General features: G+C 47.8%; 1 protein-coding gene across 3 annotated transcripts in view; it reads left to right on the top strand.

The window, feature by feature from the left end:
- The window catches only part of LOC138569529 (cytochrome P450 3A21-like), a 542,158-nt gene that overhangs the window by 91,104 nt on the left and 431,974 nt on the right, over positions 1 to 19,080 (top strand). The window lies entirely within an intron of this gene.

The following is a 19,080-nucleotide window of genomic DNA, read 5'->3' as shown; positions in this document are numbered from 1 at the left end:
ATAGCAAACCACCATTTTATGTCTGCTGTGGGTAGGGCAGTGGCCAAATGCAAATCGCGAAGAGTCCCCCATACAAAGGGCCTAATTCCAGTAAGCCCCAGCCAAACTGAAAGCCCGGTTCCTTCCCGCACAAAGGCAATCTCCCTTCCCCATCAAAGCTCCATTCAGGTTCCGGTGAGAAGTATATATGCGGCCCACAGAAAAGAGTGGGTGTGAGAGTTAGGAGTTACTTTGCTACAGTGATGGAGGGTGAGCGATCTGAAGGAAGAGTAGGGAAAGAACGAAGAAGAGAGAGAGAGGGAGACAGACAAAGCGAGAGAGATGATGCGAATATCTCTCTTTTTACTGTGCCAGTCAACTGCACAGCAGAGGGACGTGTGCAGAAGGTGTATTGTCCCTCTTACAGGCGATATCCAGACCTGAGTCCGAAAAGGAATCAAAAAGAGCATCAGAGGAGAGCAAGGGGGAAATCAGGGGGGCAGGCAGAGGGGCAGAGTTTAAGAAACATGAGATTTGAATATCTGAGAGAGGGGATGGAAGGTTGGGAGGGGACTTATGGTAGTTTGCCTGCTAACAGTATCGGTGAAAAGTGCTCAAGTCATACTGCAGATTGGGAAAAGGGTTAAGGCATAATGCTGTTGAGAACCAGCATGCAATTGCCCCGCAGATAAGGGGTCTATGAACCACTTTTACTCCCTAAAAATAAGCAAATAGTCCAAAAAAAAAAAAAAAATAGGGAGTAAAAAATACACCAAACAAAAAAATAGGAAACCGACTTGTCCCTCTGCTTTCACCCACACAGCTCCATGGATATGTTTGCGGACCAGTAGTGCATGTGGTACCAAAGGGCCTCCTTTAGTACGACATGAATTACTCTTATTACAGCCTGATTGGAAGAAGTAAACATGCACCTTTCATGTGCATGAATAACTAGGTGCAAAGACATCATTATTACAAAAACATTTCCGGTTTCCATATTTTTACTGCCTTATAAAATACTCACATTGGTAATTGGACTGACATTTTTACTCCCTAGAAAATCGTTTTACTTCAAACTTTAAAAAATAGGCAGTAAAATACTGTCACTACCAAATCTTATCTGGAGCACTGATCGTGAGGGCTGTTTCTAGTTGTGAAATCAGGCATCAAGCGGTTGCATGACGAGCTTGAATTGTGCTCTGGTGTACCTTTAAAGTATGGCAGAGACTGTCTGTTAGGTGTTATGAAACCTGCCAGACCCAGATGGGAAATTCTGGTCTTGCCCAGCCAAGAAGGTGATTTCTGCATGGCCACTTATTGGGGCCCTGTGTGATTGAGATGGAATGGTTACATTTAAAATGAACTTAAGGTTTAGATACAATTGCCCAAGACCTTCATTGTTTCCTGAAATCCTAAACTAATCCCCAGATGAGATCTTTAGAATCAGAAGCTTTTTGAGGGTGTAGGGGCAAACAAGCCTCAATAGAGGGTTCTTCTTTTTCACTATGAGTAAAGTCGGAATGGTATGGCTGGAGTCTCCCTTCCTGACGTTTTAAGCACAGGACAAGGCAGGACTTCTTAGCACAGCATCCTCCTGGGCCTCTCCAGCACGAGGTTCACAATTCTATTCAACGATACCAGGACCTTCAGGGCCAAGTCTCTCTTCTGCAAAGTCTCTTACCTTAGAAGGCCTGCTGGATCAAAACAACAAACAAACAAAAGTTCCTTCGGTGATCTTGCACGTTGGGCGATTGCTCTTTGACCCTAGGATCTCCCTCCGCCGGGCACAGATCCTTCTTGCAACGTGGGCCTCCCTCTTCAGGATTCCCTACGACCTTTTACTCTGACTATTGGTACTATCACAATGCAGGATTGACTTCTTTTAGCTTTTCCCTTGGCATCCCTCCGTCGGGTTCACATAGCCATTTTAACACAATTCATTAATTTCTGACACAGTTCATGATTTGCTTCATCTCATCAGAAAGCCTGGTTTTCCTTCCTTTAGCTTTCTTTTGGCATCCCCCTGTCGGGTTCACACTTGCCTCACAATCTCTTCAGAAAGCAGGCTCTCCCTTCCCCTAGCTTTCTTTTGGCAATGGGTCAGAGACTTTCGATTGTACAAGGGATTTGACATGACCCTTGTAGGACCACTCTGACACCTCATGCCGCCCCTTCCTAGTACCTTCTGGTACTTTTAGTTTCAATACCAACCAAAAGGGGACAGCCAGAGTCCTTAGAATGAGCACTCCTGCATCGCCTGACCTCTCTGCAGCTGGCCCTTCTCTGGGCTTTCAAAAAGTTCAAACACACAAGTTCTTTGTTCACAAGTTCCTTACATTCACATAATGTTGCCAATCGCAACCTTGGGCTCAACACAGTTCGGTTTGCTATTAGCTTTCTCTGACTCACTGGCTGTGCTGAATCTATTGGCTTGTCTTGTATCTGGAGTCAGGGACGGTACCACTGTAGCCAGTATGCCTCCCTGCTTGTGTTATCAATGCGGCAGGCTCCCATGCACTGCTGACACTTGTCACACCACACACCAGCTGTACTCTCTTTTCTGAGGCTTCACAGGTCTGAGTTGCAAAGGGCAAGGACAATTCCCTCCTCGTCATCCTTTCAGGTGTCGCTGCTTTTCTCTTCCGCTTGAACTGCCGGTCCGGAATAACTCCCTCCTCCTGCATTCGGCCTTGCTTGTATTGTGCTCTCATGCTCCGCCTCTTATCCCTGTGGGGAAGGCAAAGGGCTATCAGGTGTGTGTGGTTTCTGTCAATTGCCTGACTCTGCCTGACACTTGTATTGGGACATGTCCGTTATATTTCTCTGTGTAAGAAAGTGTTTGTATCGGAAAAGGATGGGGGGTAGAGCTTCTAAATATCCTACAGGGTAGAATGGGGAAAAGGTGTTATAGGGAATGGGGTACTGTGTTGCGCCGTTGGTGTCCCACTTCCACTCCCCAAAGACTCCCCCGTCCAGGTGATCCTCCCCACTGGTCCACTTACAGGAACTGGATCCAATAGTGATGGGCGTGTCCTGGCCACCTGGATGACAGATCTCTGGGGACTAGTGGGTGAGACATCTTTTTTTTAATTTTATTTTTTTATTGTTGTTTTGGTCAGAAATTTAATCTGACCTTTCAACATGTATAAACAAAAAAATAATAAAAAAAAGAATTTTAAACATTACAGAAGAGAAATTACAAAACATAAACCAACCTAAATCATTCACATAATATACATTCTAATTATTCCCATTTACATTTGAGCTAAAATGAAAGTATAATGACATATCTGACAGTTTCTAGATATGTTCATTACATTCAACCTGAAATAAAAATGTATTAATTCATATTTAATGCAACCATAGCATTAGGTCCATGAATCTCAGACTTCCTATAGGGATTGAGCATCAATTGATTGAGATATTTTACAACAGCATATCTTATGGATTTAGAATTTCCCACAAACAGTCTTATCCATAATTCATCCATGTAAAATGTATGATTAGTATCAAATAAGTGTTTAAAATAGAAGATTTGTAAAGACAATAAGGCTTCACATTCCACTAATAAATGTTTCAACGTTTCATTACCTTGCATGCAAAAGCGACATTGAATATTTTCCTTCGAGATTCTACCCCATTTAACCATTATTTCTTTTGTGGGCCATAAATTTAACCTAAATCTCAAGAAGTCAGAACGTTGAGATGGACTGGGGGATTGGATCAGATATTTCTTGGTCTGTCCGAGACGTTTATGCCCAAATGGGTTTTGATTGAATTTTTGCATTGCCAAACAAGCCGTTCTTGTTTTAATCCAATCATGTTTCCAAAGTTTGGTTTTTGCTTTATTTGGATTCTCAATTAATAGCTCTTGGGTTATATTAGCGTCATTCAAAATTTTTAAAGCAAAAGTGCGCCAATCGTTTGCAAATTTGTCATTGGAGTTTAAAAAGTAATTGGATAGCATGAAAAGTAAGCCATTGTTGTTCTCTTTCATTATACATTTTCTAAATAGTTGACAAATGTTCCACTTATATATTGCATTAATTGAGAAAAGCCCCAGTTCATGTCTGAAAGCGCACATGGATTCGGACATGGGTAACATCAGAGACTTTTTCCAATACAAGCTTTCAAATTTCAACCAATAGGAGTAGGTTTGACATATTTTAGTCTCTGAGCCATAAAGTATGGTGGGTATGTATTTTTGTTTGAAGTACACAATTATAGAGGTAATAGAAAATTTACAGTACTTCTTGCGAATCAGACTCATTTGAGACAAATCTGTTTTTTGTTTTAGCAGAAGATGCTCCTCATATGGTTTGTCAGTAATGTCATCATTGACACAAATACCCAGGTAAATATAAGAGTGCACCACCTTTAGAGCGACATTTTGCAAGCACCATTGCTTAATTTTTTGTCTTTTTTTTCCCCCCAAGTTGGATGATTTGAGTCTTCATGAGATTGATGCTAATACAATTTTTGCTAGCATAGATGTCTAAAACATTTAGCATATTACGCAGACCAAACAATGTTTGAGAGATGAGAACCATATCATCGGCGTAAAGAAGCCAGTTGATTCTTAATCCATGAAGCTTAACTGGATCAGTGATGACATTAGAAAATCCGATTCCAACATTCCAGATGAAAACATTAAATAAAGTCGATGCCAGAAGGCAGCCCTGTTTCAGGCCTCGAGCAGTTCTTATGGGTGCGGACAATAAACCAAGGTTGTTTAGCCTAATTTGCATGGATGTGTTTGAATGAAATGCAACAATCCATTTTAATATGAACCAAAGGCACTTTAGATCTAATAACTTCTTAAAGAGTAATTCCCTTGGAACAAGATCAACAGCTGACTTAAAGTCAACAAAGGCAGCATATGTTGGTTTTTTCTGAGCTTTCTCTTGCATAATAATGGCATTCAAAACCATTAGATTAATGGCAGTACCTAGCCCAGGAATAAAACCCGTTTAACAGGGATCTCAGTAATTCAAGCTATCTAACCAATTATTAAATTCTTTCAGAATTAGCCCGGCGAAAATTTTTCCTGGGCTGTCTAACAGGGCAATTGGTCGATACGATGAGGGATTTGTACGATCTCCTTTTTTAAATATGGGAAGGATCACGGATGTTTGCCAAAATGGAGGCAGCTTCCCCGATCTCATGATCTCTTTAAAGACTAGATGTAGTATGTCAGACCATATTTCCTTATCCTGTTTGATTTGTGCATTATGGAGGCCATCAGGCCCAGCTGCTCTGGAAGTACTCAATTTAGCCATGCAATGTAATATATCTTCTTGGTCGAAATGTATTTCATGATCACAACCAACTTTATCCCACTCTAAACCAACATCAGGCAATGGGGAGCTATAGATGTTAGTAAAATACAATTCCCAGTTGCTTTGAGATATAGAATTGATTTGAACTGTGACTTGATGTTGATGACATGCAGAATTCAAGAGTGCCCATATGCCCCCTGAAGATTTCAAAATGATTTGTCTCAACATGGCTTCGCCATCACGCTGATATTGAAGCGCGCGACGATTAGCTAGCGAGCTTTTATAAAAAATATTTCACTGTTTTATTGCTTCGCAGTTAATTGCAAAAGATTCTTCCGGACCTCTTAGTAGACATTTCACATGATTTCTTAATTCACTCTTTTTGTGTTGTACCTCACTGTCAAAGGTATGCAGATGTCTTGCACGAATACCTTGAACATTTGAGGTTTTAGGTGAAAATAGTTGCACAGCATGAATATAACAAGGGCTGTCTTCCACAGTGGAAACACCATAAGCATTATGCAAGTTTCGCTTAAGGCAGAGCAATTTAGCTTTGGACCACTTTTATGCGATTCCCGAGTTGTTAACTTGGAGATTCGTAAAATTTGAATTATGCGTCCTAGATGTTGTTGTGGGCCATCTATAAGTTACAACCAATTGACTTTGATCGCTCATTTTTGTGTGTCTTATTTTTAAATAAATGATGTTAGAGAAGAGCTGATCGTTGACATATATGTAATCCAAGGTGGAATAGCTGCCCTCATTATGCCAGGTAGCTCCGTGAGGAACATCACCTGGTACTGCACCATTCAACATTAAAAAAATCCTGTTTTGCATTAACATTAACCAATGATGTTCATCGATTGTATGAGAAGATGTAAATGTCGAGCTAGCTAATAAATGCATGTTCAAGTCACCCATTATAAAGACTTCCAATAAAGATTTGTCTTGTGAAAGTTGGTCCAGTGTGTTATTGAGGTGATTAAAAAATTCATCTGATGTTAGGTGTTTCTTGCCTCAATAGATATTAACAATTGCACAGGTGATGGACCTCCGTTTGAATTTTATAATTTGAAAAGAAGGTGAAGGAGATTGATGCAAAATAATTGCAAAGTCTCGATCTTTTCGAAATACAATTATGAGACCCACCATTGGTCTGCCAGTGAGGGTGATAATTGCAGGAACCAAGTATATTTGTAAGAGTCCCAAGTTGGGAGAAGACTTAACCAGGTTTCCAGGAGAACAATGATGTCGTATTTTAAAAGATCAAGGTTGCTGCTATTGATGAGGTGTTTAAAGCCCCTAGTGTTCCAGGAAAGCATGTTAACATATTTATTCCTCTGGGATTATTATGATAATTGATTACAATCTTGATTCACCCACGCCTCATAAGAATCTAATTCTGCATTTGTTTGGGCAGATGTTTTATCACCATATATTCTGGATTGCGGCATGATGGAATTGACCATTGTCTGAACCTTCGTTGGGGCATCCTGACTGAGGATGAAACCTAAGTTGTAAAATGCCGTTCGGGCTAACCATAGAGTGTTAAGTATAACACCCGACCGGATGTACAAACGAGCCTCAGATAGCACTGGAGGGTTGGTAAATTCAACAAGGTCGATATTGGCAGAGGTGAGATCTTCCAGGGATGTAATCTCTGTGCAAATCTTTAAAATGCTTGCGCGATTCAAGTCATACTTATTAAAGGGATGATCTCGACATTTAATTAATAGTCGATGATGTTTTTTGAATTGCGTTTGGTTCTTAGATGTGGTCAGAGAAGGTCTAGACTCATTGTGGTGTGCTAGATTTGATCCCTCAACTGATGATTTATGAGACCTCAAAAGCGCAGTTTCATGATCTCGACTTTGCAAGATTGGACCCTTCAAGAGAGATTTAACATTTGGATACGTGCTTTGTATCATGTGTGCGGTATCATTAACCACACCAGGGCACGATTGCAGCATAAGCTACTTGATATTTTCATTTTCCCTTTTATAATTCGCAAATGATGTTCGTATTTCATTGCAAATCCCCTGCATGATGCAGGGTACACTCTGTATCAGATGGTAATGCAACTTGTGTTGGACGATTATCAACAGACAAATTAAGACCTTGTTTTTGAGTGATGTTTACAGTGTCAGATGAAGGAGGCATCCCTGTAAAACCCAAGAGTTGTGATGTATTCATCATTGGTTTAGGTAACACAGTAGTTTTCAGAGTTTTATTAGAAGTGAAAATTACGGCTTTCGCCGGTGCCATTGAAGACGAAGCCGCCAAAAGATAATCCAAAGGCTTGTATGATATAGGTTCCTTTATTTGACACTCAACATCTTGTTTAAGCTGTAAGCGTCTTTTTTTCTTCGCTGCCGTGATTAATCTTGCAACCTTTTTATGTTTGATGTTAGGAGGCAACCTATTAAGAGGTTGAGCTGATTTCGATAACAGAGTGCCATTTGTAAGATTCAAAACAGCATATTTAGAACTGAGAAACATTGGAGCTAAAGTGGTTGTCAATTTTTGTTCTGAGCTGAGGTTGCTGGAATAGCATCCACAGTTGGCCTAAAGGCTTGTTGAGAATCATTAACCACAACAATTTCAGAAACAGGAGCAGAAGAGACAGGTTTTACAGAGACATCAGCAACAACATTAGCAGAATGAAGTGCAAGAGTCACAGGCACAGTTGGTACAAGGAGCTTTGAGAGAACTTTATCGGTGCAGGTAGTTTGAGTGCCTTGATCAAAATGGATAGGAGGGCACTTACCATTCATTTGAGACTTCAATCCTATCTCACGAATGATAAAGTCATGTGATTGTAAGTTTGGTGCTGTATTTTGCCATCTAAGGTTTCATAAAGCTTAGCCAGTGACAGTAAAGCTGTGTTCATGGCGGTTAGGTGTTGCTAAGGGCTGGAGCTTCAGGGAAGGAGAATCTGTTATTTCTATTCAAAGTTTGAGGATCTTGAATGAAATATGGATGGCCACCAACAGTTTCATGAAACTGAGAGCATCTGGGAGTAGGAGCTACAAAGGATGAAGACTGGTTAGAAACACTAGAAGATTTTTTTCGAACATGACTGGAGATTTATACAATTCTTGTTTATCAATATCTTCCAGCTTGCTTAGAGAAGTAGGAATAGACAATACAGTTGGAGGACTGGACCTGCGTGATCTATCATTTAATTGTATCAAATCACCAATGTTTTAACAAATATATTGCACGTCAGAGTTAGAAGGATCACGAGGAGAGGAAGAATTGAATAATTCAAGAGCCTCGGCATCTGTTTTGCCCGTTAAGGTATATTTCTGGTATTCCTTTCTTAGTAAATGTTGAGCCTGTACCGAACATAATTGAGGATTTGTCGGTAGTAGTTCAGCTGCTGTCTGGGGAGGAACAGTATGAGTTTCCGGTATTTGGGTGACACATATCTCACCAGATTTACATGCTAGGGCAATGGAAGCATCAGCAATTTCCTTACTAGACACAGTTTCAGGAGACATGTTTGACTGCACTATAGATTCGCTTTGTATTGGAACAACAGACAACGGACACACTGATTTTGTTATTGAAGTGGTATTTGCGGGGATGGGGAATGCTTTTTGGAACTTTGCACCATCGGGTAAACAAAAGGAGCGAATGTCAACAGTCAGGGATATTGACCTTTTTTTCTTTTCTTGGTTCTCGAAGTCTTTTAGCTAAGAAGATTTTTCGGGATTCTAAGGGAAGAATATCATATGGACCATTGCCAATTTTAGGCATCCCAGATTTTAAAGAAATTATTGATTTAGACATATCACATGAAGATACCATAAATATAGGTCAAGTATCACATACCCGATGAGTCAAAAGTCTGGCACCTGATGGGTGTGTTAAAGTGACAATGAATGATATAACAAAGTTTCAAGTACCACTCGGTGTCCTTTGGAACTATCAAACACCGGGACCTAGGCCACAACAGAAGAATCCATTCAAGATAGGAAAAACCAATCGAATCAAAAATCGAAAGGAAATGAAAGTAAAAGCTAAGGCGGTCCGCGCCACGCACCGCAAACAGCAAACAGTACTTAGCTGTACTTGGTGCGCGGCGCGGTGCGCCTGGACGTTTGTATTTAAAGGAAGAGGTTACTCCTCACGAAGGCTGGTGGGGCGGAGCCTCGTTCCAGGAAGAGCCTTTAAAATAAAAACAAAATACACTTAATAATTGGAAGAGGAAAAAATAAATATCCAACTAATTCCACTGGTCAAGAGACCAAAGGAGACTAAAGGAGTCCAAAGGAGCAAAGCGTGTTCAAAGACGTAATCACCTTCTTTTCTGTTTGTTGTAAGTCAGGCAGACGAGGTGTCACCAGAAAAGACGTCCTCCTGGGTAAAATGCTCCGTGTTAGTACGAGCGAGCAGGAAGGCAACAAAGTATCCAAAGAGTCAGCGTGCAAGAGATTCCAGCACCTACAGCAAACAGTACCTAGCTGTACTTGGTGCGCGGCGCGGGTGCTCCTGGACGTTTGTATTTAAAGGAAGAGGTTACTCCTCATGAAGGCTGGGGGGGCGGAGCCTCGTCCGAGAAAGAGCCTTCTTTTCTGTTTGTTGTAAGTCAGGCACACGAGGTGTCACCAGAAAAGACGTCCTCCTGGGTAAAATCCTCCGTGTTAGTACGAACGAGCAGGAAGGCAACAAAGTATCCAAAGAGTCCACGTGCAAGAGATTCCAGCACCTACAGCAAACAGTACTTAGCTGTACATCTTCAGGTTTCTCACAATGCCCAGAATGTAATGGCCCTCTGTGAACCAAAAGTTTTGGGAGAACGACAATGTGGTTTTGGAGCAACCAGCCACGGCCAATGGGGGCCTCAGAAACAGGGACTGTGAATCTATGGTTTTGCAGGTGGTGATGACGCCTGAGACAGATCTAGACCCCTGGGGACTTGATGAAAAACTGAGTCCTGTATTCGGGTGCTGAGTGCCAAGCTGCACCAGAGACTAGCAATAGGTATTGTGTTTGCTGTTCAGACCAACTTGAAAACCCAGTGGATCCTGACAATCGCCTATGTAAGGAATGTGTTTTGCTAATGGAGACCGGTAGCGTTATAAACACTGGAATTCATTGCGCCTGTTGTTCAAAATGAATTGCAAGCCTGGGGGATAAAAGTCTGTTTAAAGAAAGTTTCTCCAGCATGGGGTCTGGCATGGATTCACATGCTCATGAATATTCCCCGTCATCAGGCTGGGAATCCTCGGTAAAGAAAAAACCAGTATCAGTTTCGTTTCTGATCTGTCTTTCGTAGTAACAACCAATCACTGATCTCTGTGTCATACTGACCACAGCCAATGACTGCCCTCTACCTAAGCCCCGCCTCTGGCAGCCATCTTCAGATTTTTACCGCACGTTCATGTGTTGGGATCCTCGTGCTGTTGCTCTCGGGCGTTAGTGCTATTTTTTCACGTTTTTTCTCAAAAAACGTCTTTTTTTCGGTCAAAAGAGCCTCAAGCTCCACCGACTCTCTATCCGATCAACGGGGACCCGTGTCGGATTCGTCTGCGCCCCTCAAGGGTGAAGATTTCGTCGAGCTACGCTTTTGGAGGACTCCAGAAGTTTCTCAGGCCCGGTCATGGCCCAGGAGAAGGGAAGCTCGACGCCTGGAAAGCTGTTCAGGGTCTGCCCTGGATGCCAGCTGCAGAACGTCTTCAAGGAGGACGAACACTCTTTTTGTCTCTACTGCCTACATGAGGACAAGACGCACGTGGAGAAGGACTGTGCGTTTTGCGGCAACATGTCGGAGCGGACCATGAAGGACCGCCATCAACGTCTCGCCAACTGGCTAGAAGGGAAGAGCCCGTCCGGCGAGAAGAAGAAGAAGAAATCCGAGCGGTCTTCTAAGACCTTTGAGGACGGCCCGGCGACGGGGGTCCAACATAAGGCCAAGCACTGCGAGTCCGCTGGCACCGGGAGCGCCGAACGGTCGGGCTCTACGGGCGCCAGGCAGGGCGCACCCTCCCCGGCACCATCAACCACGAGCCAACGCTCTGGGTCGGGTAAGAGGAAGGCCGAGCACCCGGCGAAGCTCCTGGAGAGGCCCCGGTCGAGCTCGAAGGCGGAGGGGGAGCGAGGCGGTGTCCCCCCCCCTCAAGGATAAGGCGGTGAGCGCACCTAAGGTGGTGAAGGCCTTAATCCATCCGGCCAACCCCTCTATCGAAACTGTCGCGGCGGCCCTGGCTCAGCCTGTGCAGGCTACACCGGTGGTGGCGACCTCGGGGCTCAGAGTCTCCCTACCACCTCGGAGGGAGTCCTCTTTTGTGCCCATCGATAGGACCCCCGTGAAATCCCCCGAGGGGAAGAGAAATGGGGGGCAGGGCGTCGTCGTAGATTCGGCCTCAACCTCGGAGGAGGAACTGGTCGAGGTCTTAAGCCACGGCCTCTGCGTGGAAGAAGACCGACCCGTCGGAATGGATCCCGACGCAGGTAACAACGACATCGCCGAGGGTACCGACGGGGCCCCTGTTCGCCCGTCGGATTCCCCTCTGCCAGCGCCGCGAGACAACTCGGCGGCCATTTTGTTGGCTATACAGTCCTTATGCTCAGAGATAAGGACGAGACTACCGTTGCCGACGGAGGAACCTCTCCCGTCTGGGGACCCAGAACCGGGACCTTCTGGTGTTCCCCCTACTAAGAAAAGAAGGATCCACCCTCCACCTCCTTTTCAGCCGTCGCGCCCCGTCCAGCCCTCCTCCCCGTCCACCCGAGGGGATGATATGGGGACTGACACGGCAGCGACGGGTACGGACGACGAGGTATACGACGAGGATGTACCGTCGTCGCCTCCCACCAGGGCTTCTCCGCCCGACGAGATTGGATCGTTCCACTCCATGATCACCAGGGCATCCGAGCTTTTCCAACTCTGCCATGAGGAGAAGAAGAAGGAAGGTTTCCTTTATCAGCGGCGCGAGGCCAAGAGGAAGACGGTCCTATCAGTGCCTCTATTGGACGACATTTGGGATGAGGGCCTCACCCTCCTCAAGAACCCTTCCACGACGCCAGCTAGAAGAGACCGGTACGAGAAGAAGTACCGGGTCCCGGACACGGCCCCCCTGTGCCTCCGGGCGCAGCCTACCCCGGACTCCGTCGTCTCCGCGGCGGCCAGGAAGAAAGCGGGGGGGGGGTGCGGCCTCCACATCGACTTCCCCACCGGACGGTGAGGGAAAGAAATTGGACGCTATGGGACGCAGAGTCATCTCGTCGGCAGCGACGACGATTAAAGCGGCCAACGCCTTGGCTATCGTGGCCCGCTACGACAGGGAGCTCTGGTACAAACTGGCTCCCCTGCTGGACTTCCTGCCGGACGACAAGAGGACAGAGGCCCTGGAGATCCTGCAGGAAGGTGAGGTGGCTTCTGACCACGCCATTACCGTTGCGACGGACATCGCCGACACTGGGTTCCGCCAGTTGGGCAACGGCGTTTGCCTTAGGCGGCGTGGATGGCTCAAGGCTACGGACTTCCGTCAAGACGTTCAGACCAGAGTCCTGGACATGCCCTTCGATGGGAACAACCTGTTTGGGAAAACAGTGGACGATTCCCTCCAGGCCATTAAAGCGGACACTGAGACGGCCCGGGCCCTGGGAGTTCTGCAACAACGACGGACGCCCTTCCGGAGCAGCAGAGGCAAGGGCGCCTCCAAAGGTTCCGGCGGTGGTTTCTCCACCTACCGTCAAGCGGCCCGCTCGTCGTCTCAGGAGGCCTACAGAGGACGAGGCAAGTCTGGCGGACCCCGCTGTCGTCGCCAAGGAGGTCAAGGCGGCAAAGCCTCGTCGAAGCAGGATTGAACCGGCCGTGGGGTTGGGCCCCCACCGAAGCACCCCGGTGGGAGGCCGGCTGGCGAGCTTCGTCAGCGTGTGGGAGTCCATCTCCACCGACCGTTGGGTGCTGGACGCCTTGGCCCGGGGCCACGCGCTCGAGTTCCAGAGACGGTGTCCGCGCGTCCCCCCCGTGGCCAGGAAAGAACTTCACGTCCCTCAACTTCTCCTGGAGGTAAAAGCGATGCTCAGGAAGGGCGCCATCGAACTCGTCCCAAAGAGGCTTCGGGGCTCCGGAGTTTACTCGAGATACTTCCTCGTGAAGAAGAAGACGGGAGGATGGCGCCCCATCCTGGACCTGCGACGTCTGAACAAGTTCATCAAGGCGCAGAAGTTCCGGATGGTCACCCTCCAGCACGTCTTGGGTCAGCTGGAGGAAGGAGACCTCCTGTCGTCGTTGGATTTGGAGGATGCCTACTTCCATATTCCATTCTAAGGGGGCACCGAAAATTCCTCAGGTTTGTGGTCCAAGGGCGTCATTACTAGTTCAAAGCCCTCCCCTTCGGACTACGGTCGGCACCCAGGGTATTCACCAAGTGCCTCGCACCGGTGGCGGCGCAGCTGCGCCGCGAGGGGGTCCACGTCTACCCCTACCTGGACGACTGGCTCAACCGAGCCAAGACGAAGGAGCTCACCGTGGTTCACACGGAAAGGACCGTCCAACTTCTCACGGACCTGGGATTCTCCGTGAACTACGCCAAATCCCACCTGGTACCCGCGCAAGACGCTCTGTTTCTGGGAGCGAGGCTCAACACAGTGTCCCTTCTGGCCTCCCCGTCGGAGGAGAGGACCAGGACCATCCTGGGCAAGGTGCAGCGGATGTTGGTGGCCGACGCGGCCAAGGTGAGGTCCATCAAGTCCCTCCTCGGAATGATGTCTTCCTGCATCTACCTCATTCCCATGTGCAGGCTCCGGATGCGCCCGTTGCAGGAGTTCCTGGACACGCGCTGGATCCAAACGACGGGCAGCTTCGAGGAAAGGATCACACTCGACGAGAGTTTCCGACGAGCGATCCGGTGGTGGGGCACCCGCGCGCATCTGACGGCGGGCATGGACTTCCAGACCCCAGCCCACCAGGAGACAGTGACCACGGATGCCTCCCTGGAAGGGTGGGGAGCGCACACCGAAAATCTGCACGCAAGAGGCCTTTGGCTCCCGACGGAGAAATCCCTACATATCAACGTCCTGGAGCTCCGTGCAGTGTTTTGGGCCCTCAGGTCCTTCCTTCCGTCCCTCAAGGGCAAGGTGGTGAGGATCTTCACCGACAACACCACCACCATGTTTTACATCAGGAAACAGGGCGGAACCAGGTCCCCAGCACTGTCCAAGGAGGCGCAGGACCTGTGGCATTGGGCCGTCGCCCAAAGGATATTTCTGGTGCCGTTTCATCTGGCAGGGATAAAAAACACCATCGCCGACTCACTCAGCAGGGAGCTGCGCTCGTGCCACGAGTGGGAGCTACGGCAGGATCTAGTGGATCGCCTCTTCCGACGGTGGGGCACACCCCAGATTGACCTGTTCGCGACGGCGACGAACTCCAAGTGCCGGAGGTTCGCCAGCAGGTTTCCCCAGGCGAGGAGCATGGGCGATGCTTTCTCGTTCCCCTGGGAGGGCCTGTTCCTCTATGCGTTCCCTCCTTTGCCACTGCTAATCCGGCTCGTCAACCAGCTCAAGAGGTCACGGTGCAGGATGATCCTCGTCGCACCTGCGTGGCCGAGGCAGATCTGGTTCCCGGACCTTCTGGACTTGTCAGCGTCCCCGCCAATCAAGCTGCCGGTGGACGCGGATCTACTCTCCAGGGAAGGGGGCGCCATCCTCCACCACGACCCGAAATCGCTGAACTTGCAGGCCTGGCTCCTGCAGCGCTAGAGTTTGGAGGATACGACATACCGGCCGACTGCAGAGAGGTTCTTGCAAAGGCCAGGGCGTCCTCGACTCTTAAATGCTACGGACACAAATGGAAGAGGTTCTCTGTCTGGTGCCGCGCACAGAAGATTAACCCTCTACGGATTACGGCCCCCCAAGTACTGCCGTACCTGCTGACGCTGGCCAAAGCTGGACTGGCACACGCGTCCATCAAGATTCATCTTGCTGCGATCTCCCGATACACCAGAACCACGGGGCGGACGTCCTTGTGGTCTCATCGTCTGGTGAAAGAGTTCATGAAGGGACTGTTCAGATCGTTCCCGCCGGTGAAGGCTCCGGCCCCGGCGTGGGAGCTCAACGTGGTGCTGACCAAGCTCATGGGACCTCCGTTCGAGCCTCTGCACTCAGCTCCGTCGAATTTTCTGTCGTGGAAAACAGCGTTTCTTGTGGCCATCACCTCCGCACGACGAGTGGGGGAGATCCAGGCCCTTTCCTGCAAGGCCCCGTACTTGACTTTTCACGCAACGAGGGTAGTGCTCAGGACGCACCCCTCCTTCATGCCCAAGGTACCGTCGGACTTCCATCTCAACGAACCCTTGGTGTTGCCTGTGTTCTTCCCGTCGCCTTCGTCGCCGGCTGAGAGGACTTTGCACTCGCTGGATGTGGCTAGAGCGCTAAAGTTCTACGTGGACCGCACGAAGTGTTTTCGGAAGACGTCACAACTCTTTGTGAACTTTGGACCTGTCAATCAGGGGAAGGCTTTCTCGAAGGCTTCCATTTCCAGATGGCTCTCCGGCTGTATCATGTACTGTCACCGGTTGGCAAACCGACCGCTGCCTGGCCGTCCGAGAGCCCATTCCACCAGAGCGATCGCAGCTTCCACGGCGTTCCTATCTGGTGTGCCCCTGCTGGACATATGCAGGGCTGCTACGTGGAGGTCGACGCACACCTTCACGAAATTCTACTGCGTCGACCGGGATTCCAGGGAGGAGTCCAGGGTCGGCCAAGCAGTGCTGCGCAACCTGTTCGCCTGAGGTGAGCCTGGTGAGGAGGTAAGATGCTTAATGTTGAGTTTGATGTAATGCTTAATGTTGAGCCTTTGCCACCTCCCGTGGTTGTGCATGTGTGTACTGCTATGTATTCTTTATTCATGAGCATGTGAATCCATGCCAGACCCCATGCTGGAGAAGGAACAAGTTACTTACCTGTAACTGTTGTTCTCCAGCATGGGTCTGGCATGGATTCACATGCGAACCCTCCCGCCTACCCCTCTGCGGCTCTTCACTTGGTCATACTGCCACTTCACGTGCTTCCAAATCTGAAGATGGCTGCCAGAGGCGGGGCTTAGGTAGAGGGCAGTCATTGGCTGTGGTCAGTATGACACAGAGATCAGTGATTGGTTGTTACTACGAAAGACAGATCAGAAACGAAACTGATACTGGTTTTTTCTTTACCGAGGATTCCCAGCCTGACGACGGGGAATATTCATGAGCATGTGAATCCATGCCAGACCCATGCTGGAGAACAACAGTTACAGGTAAGTAACTTGTTCCATCTCGCTAATTGAGACCGATAAAGACACGTCAACTCTCTCCCACCGGATATTCGGGCCATCTAGGGGGTTATGATCATAGCAGCTGGGGCGTGTTTAAAACAACACTTTTACAGATGATGCTACGGACATAAAATTGATGATCCCCAGCAGGATACTCACGAATGTTTGGAAATATCCTACGCGGATAATTCACAACGTAAAATATGTTATGTGTTGAGCCCTATACGTCTAGTAGATTAGCTGCGCTTGGCGCAGCCACTGACACAGATAAGGGCTGGCATAGGGACTGAACCATGTGTGTCTAAAACATTATGGGATATAGAATCGCGAATAACCCGCTTTTGAAAATGAAGTAATTTAGAGGCTTGTGTCCCACGGCTGTTAGAAACATAATTGAGAAAACAGTTCCCAAGTGTGCAGGGATAAAGGATATCTAATTGAATGCCTAATGGAATGTCGACCTGTTGGCTTATTGAGGCGGCGGCGGCAGCGTGCAATGTATCTGTGCAGTAATCGCATGTACTATGGAGCCTATAGCAGGACTGTTTGTTCTAGTATTTTAATGCGAATACATTTTGAATAAAAATACATGTTTTAAATGATGATAAAAATCTGTTGTTTATAAAAACCTTATGTTGAGTGGTTATGGGTGAACATGTCTGGCCTGAAGCTGTCAAATATATTTTGATGAAGGAAGTCTTGGTAGTTATGGCGAGGTTGACAGCCTGTTATATAAACTGCGAATCGATAGTGAGAAAGTGTCTCTGGAGGTCTGGAAAAACCGTACCGCAAAAGACTTTTTAAAAAGACAGCGCTTATGCTGCTTACAAAGGGGGATCATGCGCGGATCTCAAAACACAAGGCAGTCTTTACAAAGGGTTATGAGCAGAACTACAGCAAAGAGATCTTTATCGTAGAAGAAGTGACTCAAAAGGAGGGCATCTATATATACAGACTAATTGATTATTCGGTCAAGGGTGTTCAAGGTGTTTTTTACAGGGAGGAGATCCAGAAAGTCAGTAGAGACCAACAGCGAACATATAGAATCGAAAAAGTCATAAAGAATAAAGGTTGGGGAGCCAGGAAACAGTATCTAATCAAATGGCTAGAGTGACCTGACAAATTCAACAGTTGGGTGCTGTCATGGTCACCTGCCCTAGGACACGAGACACCACACCATCAGGTGATGGGGGCAATGGGTCACATAACCAATTGTCACCCCTTTAGGACGTATCAACATACGGGGCCCGGCTGGACTCAATCCTGGCGCCTTTGGCGCCAGGCTCATGTAAGAATATAAATGGGAATGCTTCATTACGGCACAGAGCGCTCCATTGTACAAGACTTTCCATGTGCTTTTACTTCAGGAGCAGTTCCACGTGCAGACTATTTGGGCATGACTCCCAGGGCTGGGCTGCACGTGCAGAATCCTAGGAGTGGCAGGGTATGGCAGGCAAGCCAGGACTAGTGGGTGTGACCATCCCCTAGGCCATCGCTTCGCATTAATTTGCACTTGCGTGCAACGGAAAACTCACCGCCGCCTGAGTTGACAGACTTACCTCTTGGTTCCAGCATCTTACCTGGGTTGGTTCCTCTTGCGGACCGGCTACCATCCGCAGACTCATTCTCTGGAACTCCGCGATCCTGATCTCAATACCACAGCACATCGCGCTCTTCGTTCTCGAAGCCAATTCCTGTGGAAGAAACGTAAGACAAGGTTAGGACATTATTCAACATTCCATTTAGGGTCGCGCCTCAGTCAATCCTCGCGTGCATCTCTAAGGACCACCTACCTGTTGCCGGACCATCTAGAGCTATCTTCGTTCCCTCCAGATTCCGCCCCGTGCATCGCAGCTGCAGCAGGGTCCACATCATCGCCTATACGGGGAGAAAGCAAAATAGAGACATTAATTACAGAGCAAGCAACAATACTGGAACGAACAATACACACACTATTAAATATGCTCACCTGAAGTGACGTGGTTTAGTCGCAGCCGGACTGGGCTACCACATGCGAGGGACCAGTGAAGGAACTCGGACCCTGACATTTAAGCGCCCCTGCCAGAAGCAGCAGGACGGAGAGCTTGCCATTCACAATCATCAGGTGAGCCAGTCAGGAACAGCAAATTCTCACGAAAACCATGGCTGGGGAGGAAGAGTTTGGAGGGGCTTAAGGGTCGCAGACTGGCATACTCACGTCCCCTTATGTCCACGCAGGAGCAGCACCACCAATAGTCACAGTCCACAGCATAATCGCAGAGGGAGAAGCCAGACAAGTGTGACCTCAGTCAGACAGGGCTGCAACAGTGCCCCAACGTACCCGCAGAGACCAGGTGAGTGTTACAGAACGCAAAGCCTCTACGAATCTCTTCCTGGGCATAATGGAAACTTCTGAGACGGACCAGTTGGCCCAATTATTGGGAGAGCTACGGGCTGAAGTACATGCCTCCAGACAGGAAACCAATGCCCTAAGGAGGGATCTCATTGTGAATCGAGAGCGAACTGATGACTTAGCAAGGCAGATGCTCCAGGCACAAGCTGGTCAGGTTCCAT

Source organism: Ambystoma mexicanum, chromosome 2q (genome assembly GCF_040938575.1).
Source record: "Ambystoma mexicanum isolate Mex_15411 chromosome 2q, UKY_AmexF1_1, whole genome shotgun sequence".
Lineage (NCBI taxonomy): Eukaryota > Metazoa > Chordata > Amphibia > Caudata > Ambystomatidae > Ambystoma > Ambystoma mexicanum.
The sequence above is the reverse complement of the archived record's forward strand: the minus strand, read 5'-3'. Positions and strand labels throughout refer to the sequence as shown.